General features: G+C 36.1%; 1 long non-coding RNA gene across 1 annotated transcript; it reads right to left on the reverse strand.

The window, feature by feature from the left end:
- Positions 1–4692: 4692 nt before the first annotated feature.
- LOC112640996 (uncharacterized) lies at positions 4693–6976 on the reverse strand. The gene is made up of 2 exons (XR_003124401.3): positions 6808–6976; positions 4693–5645 (listed from the first exon to the last, which is right to left on the reverse strand). It is a non-coding gene; the product is annotated as an uncharacterized LOC112640996 (long non-coding RNA).
- Between the last annotated feature and the right edge of the window lie 409 nt (positions 6977–7385).

Genomic DNA, 7385 nt, shown 5'->3' on the forward strand with positions numbered 1-7385 from the left:
GGGCATCCTCTGGTTCTTTCTCTTTCGATCTTCTCCTTCCCGTCTGACTAGCTCACCTAATTACACAGTAAGTCACCGATTCTATGACACAGGGAGAAAAGTCTTCCTGAGCTAGTCAATTGATGCTTTTATTTCACTCAGGGAAAACTTATCAAAGGAGACAAGGAGCCCTAAATGCAGCAGATATTTGATGCTAGTGGTAAGCTTATATTGTTGCCATAGCAACCTTGTCATTAAGGATGTTTCAGCATTTCCTATTAACCTCTATTTTCAGAGGTTTATAACTTCTTGGTAAAAATTCCCTCCAGGCTAAAATTTGGTATACATGATCTCAGACGTGCCAGGTGTCAGTGAATATATACATATATAGTATCCATTTTCTCAAAGAAAGCCTGGTGAATTTCCAAATGAATTATCTCATTTTTCAGAGGGTACAAATTCATTAAATTTAGTGTTAACTTGATTATTTTTAAAAGATTCTTATGGCAACATGACTAAGCACCTGTGCAATTTAGTGTCTGCGAGGTAGCTTTCTTTCCTTGCACCTTACTAGTTGGCATGGCCACAACGCTTTACCTCAAACATCACTAGGGAGGCTTGACCAGCTCAAGATCAGTTTCAAATTCACCTGAACAGAGGCAGTTACCAGTGGACACTACGTGAATCTGGAGTTTATATTTTACATCTATCAGGTTGTGCAGTGCAGGGGTCAGGAGGGGTGGAAAAGGCAGCGCTGGGGTCTGAGCCCACTGTCTCTTTTCCTTTTCTTCTCAGGCACAAAGCGATCACATCTCCCCTGGTCACAAGAAGAATCCTGCAGTTTCCCAGGGATGAGAACCCTCCCCCTGCAGAATTTCAGAACTGGGTAACACTGTAGTCCAGGTTTGGTTTGGTTTTCTTCAAGCAGGTGTGTTTTGTCTCGTTTAGGTCATCTCTTCACCCATTTTGCAATTTGTGTGCCTGTGTTTTGTTAACTTTTTATGTGGAAGCATCCTAGACCCACAGAGAAGTGGCAGGAATAGTGGAAGGAGCATCCATCTACCTCTTACGTTAACCAATTGTTAACATTTAACTAAACCATTTGAGAATTGTTAACATTATTATACTTCTGCATAGTATAATATATCTCAGTAAGCATCCCGTAAGAATCAGCACAGCCTCCTATGTAACCACAAGTCAATGATCACACCCACGATATTTCACATTAATGCAATTACCGTAAAATAATTCTCAGGCAGTGTCCTCAGCTGTCTCACATATTCTTTTTAGTTTTGTTTTTCATCTAGGATCCAAGCAGGGATCATGCATCACATTTAGTTGTCACATCTCTATGTTCTCCCTGAATATTAAATATTTCTCTAATCAATTTTATCTTTTATGACATTGACTTTTTTGAGGAGTTTGGGTCTATGGCAGTAGAATGCAGACATTGCTTAGTCGTTTCCTCATGATTAGATTTGGGCTACACATTTCTGGCAGGGATACTACACTGGTGATACCAGCCCCTTCTCCGTATCACACCAACAGGAACGTGATACCTCTTGGTCACTTTGTCTCATTATTGATGACCACTTTATGTCTTAAGTTTCATAATTTTTTTTTAGCCCCACTTTGTGTTTTTAATATATAACGTATCAAATCATCCCCGTAGTGATCATTTATTCACTGCTTTACAGTTTCATTTGTGTTTTTTTTTTTCCCATGCCACACTCATGTACAACTAGGTATATAAATCCTTATGTGATTTTTAAAATTTTCTTTCAATATGACAGATTCCCAGAAGTGAGATTACTGTATCAAAGCGTATGTGCACTTTAATTTTAATAGAGTTTTCTTGCTTGTTTTAAAGGCTATGTGTCAAATAAATAAATAAATAAATAAATAAATAAATAAAGGCTATGTGACTACACACTCACTGCTAGTGTGTGAGAGACGTTTTTCACATGCCCACCAGTATTAGTATTCTCAGTTGTTTCAGTGTTTTCCTCCCTGATAGGTGTGAAGTGATGATAACTCATTAGCATCTTCTTTTTTTTTTTTTTTTGGATTAATGTGTTTGGGCAGCTTTGTATGTTTATTGGCCATTTTGATTTGCTTATCTATGAATTGCCTCTTCACATGATGGGTTTATTTTTCTAAAAGAATTTTTATTGCTGTCTAGTGAATTTGTAAGAGTTTTGTATACATTATAGGTATAAACCTCTGCCTTTGTATGATATATATATAAAGATTATTATTTATATTTATAATATTATATATAATTTATGTTTTGGTCTATTGATTTTATTTATGATATAACTTAACATTCAAAGATTTTTAGAATTTTTATGTAGTCAAATATGACTTGTTCTAGAGCTTCTACATTTCCAGTTTTAGGAAGCTGACCACTCCTATCCCTGAATTTCATATGTAATCTCCTAGGTTATTTTGCAGAAGACTATTTAATATTTTTAAGGTGTTAACATAGCTATAATTTAATTTTATGAGGAAAATCATTGTGCTTAATTTTATTATCTTCCAATGACTGGCCATGTAACTTTTTCTTTTAAATAGCACAACTTATTAAATAATTTTATCTTTTCCTACTGAGTAGAAATGCCCTGTTAAACTTCCATATGTACTAGAATCTCTTTTCTTTTTCTGTCCACTGACTTGTCTCTTTATGTGCCTGTATCATGTGAATATGAATGATCTTTTTTTCCATCTTTAGGTACCTATTCTGATTTATTGTTTATTTAATTCAACCTGTTCTCAATTATTTCCTTAGATTGAGGTCCTTGGATAATATTTTTTAAAAATATTGCATATGCACAAAAATATTTTTACCATAATAAGTGAATAATAATCTGTTTATAGGACCTTTGGGTTGGATTTCTGCCTCTTGGAAATCTATAAGATACCTATTGATAGATTTTCTTATAACTTGCAGTGTTGCAGATGAGAAGTCTGATGCCAGTCTGATTCTTTTGCCTTTGTCAGAAACTTGTCCTTTCTTTCAAGAATTATGTAACATGTTCTTAGTATTTTTAGAATAAAAAAATTACCTGTATCTATCTATATGTGTGTTTTTTCTAATCATGCTTTCTTAGAACACAGTGAGCCTTTTCAATCAACAACTTCAGTTCTTTTTTCACTTAAGAGAACTTCTTTAATGATTTATTTAATTACTGCCCATCATCCATCTTTTCCTTTTTAATTTACAGCTTGGAATTTTGATTAATCTCATGCTAAGTTTCCTGGATCTATCCTGTCAGTCTCATATTTCACTCCACTTCCCTTTTTTTATTTCTCTTTTTGTTAATTCTTTTTTTTTTTTTTTGGTCTGAATTTTAAAATGAACATTTATTCTATTTACTATTTCAAGTCACCAAGTCACATTTCAACCATATCCTTACTCTTCTTGAACAAACTATTCAGGTTGGAAATCATGAGTTTGTGCCCAACCATTCCACATATGTGCATCCATGCATGTGTTTGTGTGCATGTGCACACCTTCATGCTACATTTGCATCTTCCAAGGTGTTTTTACTGGTTTTCTTTGCCGCTTCATGCCTATCTCTTTTCAACAGTTCTGAATCAATTGGGATATTGATTCAGATCAATTGATTCAGGGCTTAACAGTTCTCTTTTTTTAAGGTTTATTTATTTATTTTAGAGAGAGAGAGCATACGTGTGTGCACACACACAGGGAGGGGTAGAGGGAGAGATGAACATAAGCCGACTCCCTGCTAAGCATGGAGCCAGAAAGGGGGGGGGGGAGGCTTTGATCCCATGACCCTAAGATCATGACCTAAGCTGAAATCAAGAGTTGAGTGCTTAACCAACAGCCCCACTCAGGCACCCCACGGCTTAAGGGTTCTGACCGATATTATCTCCAGTTTCTGAACAACTAAAGTTGTAATATTATTTTTCTTCTAGCCTGATTGGTAATTGGTCTGATTGTTACAGGATTCTAATTGGTGGCATCCCCAAAAGTAAGAAAAAGATGTGATCTTTATGTAGGCGAGCCATGTAGCATCAGACAGGCCTCAGATGCCAGAAGATGCAATCCACCCATTCAGCTGCTTTTTGGCCTCTTGAGCAGGTACCGTGTACACTAAAGTGACATCAATTTTAAACTTATCCTGAGAGAACTATACTCTTCTCTGGGCCAAGGTATTCCAAATATGCAGTGCTTTATAACTTTCTTTGTGGGCTCTCTGATTTGGGTTTCCAGGTTCTTACAAACCCAAAAAGAATAAAGCCCATATGAATCTCATCTATTGGAATTATACTGGATTCTAAGGAAAGTAGATAGATTAGAATCAATAAAGGGGATGGAGCAAGGCAGCCATATGCAGGTCCCAAACTACTGAATGAATGCTTTTTCCTACCATAATTTTTATTTTTAATTCTACTAATGTTTACTTTACAATTTACAAGCACACACTCAAATATACATTAAATTTATCATTGGAGTCAGTTTAACATTTTTCTATTTTCTTTTGTAAATGTGAAGGTTTTGAGATGTTTCCAACACTTCCCACCCCCTCCGCTCACACCTTACCAGTACTTATCTCATTTGAAATTATAAAGTTCATGACTTTTTTTTTACATTTCAAAGAAAATCTCTTACCAAATCTTAGTCATATTAAAAATAATATTGAAATTTATCCCCAAATAGTTAACACACTTAACGGCTCAAACTGTCAGTTATTTTCAACCATGGTGTTCTCATTATAATTTGATTCATGTTTCATCATTTTGGAATAGATCTTCTGGCAGTTTAATAGCTTACCCTGGAAAGAACACAAACTGGGTGGCATAGGATTAAGCCCTTGCACATTAAAGAGTTGCTTGCTCTTGTCTTCATAAATGAATGACAAATTGGCTGGAAATAGAATTCTTGGGTCAAAACATTTCCCCTCATAAAGCTAGAGTTGCCCCCTTTTCTTGTATACTTTAGGGTTGCAAAAATGTAGAGTCATGCTTTGCATTTCTTTTCTTAGAATGTGCTTTTTGCCCCCTCGATGTCTGCAGAATTCTTCTGTATCTTTGAAGTTTCCAATTTCACTAGGGCCATTTTAAGTGTGATTTTAAGTTTGGCCAGAGCATGGTATGTACTCTTGGTTTTTAAAATAAACAATCTCTGTAGAGTTGAGAATAATTTCTTCCTTTTTTTTCTTATATCTATTCTGTTTCTTCTTTCTAAAATGTTTTATTGCCTTAAGTTTGGACTTCCTGAATCTGACCTTTATGCACTTCCATCTTTTCTTCCATGTTTTCCTTATCTGATCATTTCTGTCTTGTCCTGTAAATGTTCCCTGAATTCTACTCATAGCTTTTATTTTGTAGCATGACAATCTTCAAGAAATCAATCTTGTTTCTCATCACAATAGAGTACTTTCTGATGGCTTTTCTTGTCTGCTAGGTTGAGACTTCTCTGTTATAAAAGTTGTGATTAATAAAAAAAAAAAAAAAAGAAAATTTTTTTGACATTTAGATGTGTGTAGGAGTATATGTTGAAGCATTGAAGTCTGAGGTCTGAAAATGTCTCCTTTTCCATCCTGCTGCTTGAAGCCCTGATCTGATGGATGAAGCTCCATGTTGCTCCATGAAGTAATTAATCTTGGGATTGGTGTTTAGACAAAGTGGAACAATGAGACCTAAGGATTTGTAGAAAGAAGTCACCATGCTATCCGTGAATTGCTTATTTCTGAATTTTATGTAAGTTAAAATCCATTTCTCTCTCTCTCTCTCTCTCTCTCTCTTTTTACTTAAGCCCCTCTTACTTTTCATTCCTTTAAATTCCTTCATTGGAATTATAGAGCCAGGCTGCTCAAGTTAAATGACAGCACTGCTGCTTAACTCGCTTTGTGGCTTTTAGATAAAGTACTGAGGCTCTCTGTGCCTCAGTTTGTTCATCCATAAAACAGGAATACTGATAGTACCTATTTCATGGTTTGTTAGGATTAAATAGGCCGCTGAGTAGAGGTCTGATACAGAGTGACCACTTTATATAAATGTCTGTATTATTACCTTTAGTTTTGGGGTAGAATTTGTCTCACACATCATGGATTACTGCAGAAAAGCTGCCACCCTGGTTTTATTTCTTTGCTTTGCAGGCTTGCAAAGCACTCTTCTTATCGTTGTGCCCATTGACTTGTGGGAGTGATCTACACTGGTAAGGGTCATATCTCAACCAAGGTTTGAAAGCTACAAAAGGGAATTTAGCTGGTGTGCTTCTGGACAGGCCCTTACCTTGATATTACCTCCAGTTCTCCATTTACAAGAACAATATAATGAAGGATTTCTCAGGTCTTCCTTATTATCCATATGCTAAAATCTTCCTTGAATGAAATCTGTGACTTATTATCAGCCTTTGAAACTAAAGGAAAACTTTACTCACAACACCTCTGGCTCTAAACAATTTTCTATGGATACCAACTGGGTGTTCTATGATTTCATTCAATTCAGGTATTAACTACCCTGAGTCATCCCAAACCACACCAGTTATGGGCTCAATTTTTTATAAGATTGCTCCTCCACTTCAGATGCCAATCACAAGTTATGGGTTCCAAGGTTACACACGTTTCTGTATCACTTGGCTACATCCGCTTCCTCAGGGGGATAATTTGCTGTTAGTGGCTCACAGAACCCAAGGAAATGCCTTACTTATTATCAGTTTATTATAAACACTATTATAAAGGATACAAGTGAACAGCTAGGAGAGTTACATGGAGCTAGGTCTAGAAGTGTCCTGAGAGGAGGAGCTCCTGTCCTTGTAGAGTTGGGTTTGCCAGTCTCTTGTCATGTGGATGTGCTTACCAACCCAGAAGTTCTCCAAATTCTTTAGTTTAGCATTTGGATGGAGGTTCCATAACAGAGGCATTATTGGTTGAATCATTGGCAATTGGTGATCAACTCCATCTCCAGTGCTTCTGAGCTCTCCAGGGATTGAGGAATGCAGCTGAAAGTTCCATATCTCTAATTATGTTGGTTCCTCTGGCAACCAGCGCCATTCTGAAGCTACCTAGGGGCCCATGAGAGTTACCTCATTAGCATAAAATCAGTTATGATTGAAAGGTGCTTATTATGAGTGACAAAAGGTGTTCCTCTCTGTCTCTTAGGAAATCCCAGGGGTTTTAAAAGCTCTTTTTAGGAACCAGAGGCAGAGACCAAGTATATGTTTTTCTTATTATGTCACAAAAACATTTTCCCATATGTACTATATCCCGCAGAAATTCCTTAAGTCTATAGATTGGCTTCTATATTGACCAAATGAATTTAACCTGCCATAGATGTGTCTAGTAATGATGCAGATTGTTTTTCCTATTTGTAATTTTGATTTCAGTAATATTCACAAGATGGAAAAGTAGATTCTTGTATTTATTTTGCTCAGAAAT

The sequence above is a fragment of the Canis lupus genome, chromosome 6 (assembly GCF_003254725.2).
Source record: "Canis lupus dingo isolate Sandy chromosome 6, ASM325472v2, whole genome shotgun sequence".
Lineage (NCBI taxonomy): Eukaryota > Metazoa > Chordata > Mammalia > Carnivora > Canidae > Canis > Canis lupus.